This window comes from Suncus etruscus, chromosome 11 (genome assembly GCF_024139225.1).
Source record: "Suncus etruscus isolate mSunEtr1 chromosome 11, mSunEtr1.pri.cur, whole genome shotgun sequence".
Lineage (NCBI taxonomy): Eukaryota > Metazoa > Chordata > Mammalia > Eulipotyphla > Soricidae > Suncus > Suncus etruscus.
Window position 1 is genome coordinate 36373708 of NC_064858.1, and position 2758 is coordinate 36376465.

The window sequence follows — 2758 nt, forward strand, 5'->3', positions numbered from 1 at the left end:
AATGAATAATTTTTTCTGATTCTATTCTTTTTTTTTTTTTTTTTTTTTTTTTGGTTTTTGGGCCACACCCGGTAACGCTCAGGGGTTACTCCTGGCTATGTGCTCAGAAGTTGCTCCTGGCTTGGGAGACCATATGGGACACCGGGGGATCGAACCGCAGTCCGTCTAAGGCTAGCGCAGGCAAGGCAGGCACCTTACCTTTAGCGCCACCGCCCGGCCCCTCTATTCTTTTTTTTATTAAGCTCTTTATTTAAACACCTTGATTACAAATAGGATTGTAGTTGGTTTTCAGTCATGTAAAGAACACCCCCCCTTCACCAGCGCAACATTCCCATAACCAATGTCCCAAATCTCCCTCCTCCGGATAATTTTCATTTTGTTGATGGCTTCCTTTGCTCTGCAGAGGAAGAGTTTTACTTGCTTGTTTTTGCTGTTAATATCTTTTTTTATGTCAAATCCAAAACTTAATTGTCAAGACTGACGTTAAAGGATTCCACCTCCTTCTAAGAGATTAAATTTGTAGGTCATCTGCTTATGTTTTTAAATAATTTTAGTTCATGTTTTGTTTTGTTGTGATGTCAGGTATTGAATCCAAAGTTCTACACTTAGAAAGCCTGTGCTTTCTACAACTGCACTACATCCCCAGTTCCTAAGTTGATTTTTGTACATGGTGTAAGACTGATATCCACATTCATTCTCTGTCTATGGTTTTCCCATTATTATTTTTGTTTATTTGGGGTCCACACTTATTCAGTGCTTATTCCTGCCTTTGTTTATGGATTACATAGGATCAAATGGGGTGCCTGAAATCAAACCAGGGTCAACCATATACAAGGCAAACCCCTTAACCTCTGAACTATCTTTCCACCTCTCCAGCATTGTTTATGGCAAAGGTTTAACCTTGTATGTTCTTGGCTCTTTTGTTGTAACTTAGTAGACCATATATGCATGGGTTTATTGGGTATTTTTTCTGGTCAATTTTTCCATTTGTCTTCCTCTATGCCAGTAGTATAGTCATTTTATTACAATAGCTTTGTAATATAATTAGAATCCATGCAGTATATTGCCTCTACTCTTGGTCTTTTGGAGGGGAAGGGCACATCTAGAAGTGCTCAGGGGATAGTATGCTGTTAGGACATGAATCTAGGCCTCCCACACTCAAAGCAGGCCCTTGGACCTAGAGCTATTTCTCCAGCACAGAGTACATAATATCTTACCATTAATTTCTATCTTCTTCAATTTCTTTCATAGTTCTTAGTAAATAGGTTTTTCACCTCCTTGGTTAAATTTATTCTTTTTGTTTGTTTGGTTTTTTTTTTTTTGGTTTTTGGGCCACACCGGTAATGCTCAGGGGTTACTCCTGGCTATGTGCTCAGAAGTTGCTCCTGGCTTGGGGGACCATATGGGACACCGGGGGATCGAACCTTGGTCCGTCTAAGGCTAGCACAGGCAAGGCAGGCACCTTACCTTTAGCGCTACCGCCCGGCCCCTGGTTTTGGTTTTGAGGTCCTAGTTGGCAATGCTCAGGGGTTACTCCTGACCTACATTCAGGAATTATTTCTGGTGATGTTAAAGGGATAATATGGGATGCTGGAGATAGAACCAGGGTTGGCCACATGCAAGACAAACTCTCTATCCATGGTATTATTGCTCAGCCCCATTAAATTTATTCTTAGTTATTTAATTTTTTTATTTATCTATAAATAGTATTGATTTATTAATTTTCCTCTAACTCACTATTAGTTCATGATACTGTAATGTACAAAATACCATGTTTTGTACTTTCTATTCAGCAACCTAACAGTTTTGATTTATTTCAACAAATTTTGGTATTTAGGATTTTCTATATTTAATATAACATTAATATATCTTAAAGATAATCTCACTTCTTCTATTATGACTTGATGACTTATTTCTTCTTGTTGCCTACTTGCCCTAACAAGAACTTTCAGTACAATGATTAAAAGTAAGTTGTCTCGATCCCCCGGCGTCCCATATGATCCCCCAAGCCAGGAGCGACTTCTGAGAGCATAGCCAGGAGTAACCCCTGAGCATCACCGGGTGTGGCCCAAAAAAAACAAAACAAAACAAAACAAACAAACAAACAAAAAAGTAAGTTGTCGGGCCCGGAGAGATAGCACAGCAGCGTTTGCCTTGCAAGCAGCCGATCCAGGACCAAAGGTGGTTGGTTCGAATCCCGGTGTCCCATATGGTCCCCCGTGCCTGCCAGGAGCTATTTCTGAGCAGACAGCCAGGAGTAACCCCTGAGCAACGTCGGGTGTGGCCCCCCCCCAAAAAAAGTAAGTTGTCGATGCCAGAGAGATAGCATGGAGGTAAGGCATTTGCCTTGCATTCAGAAGGATGGTGGTTCGAATCCCAGCATCCCATATGGTCCCCTGAGCCTGCCAGGAGCAATTTCTGAGCGTGGAGCCAGGAGTAATCCTTGAGTGCTGCTGAGTGTGACCTCCCCCCCCCAACAAAAAAGTAAGTTGTCAAATTGGACATCCTTGTCTAGTTTCTATTTTTAGAAGAAAAGTATTAAAAATTTTCCACCACTGAATAAAATATTAGGTTTTACTGGTTTTTTTTGGGGGGAGGGGAATCATACCCAGTGATGATCAGGCTAGTTACTTCTTATTCTGCATTCAGAGATGAATCTTGATGGTGTTTGGGGGGGGCCCATATAGGATGCTGAAGATTGAATCTAGGTCAAGGCAAGAGCCCTATCTGCTGTACTACCACTCTGGCCCAAGATATT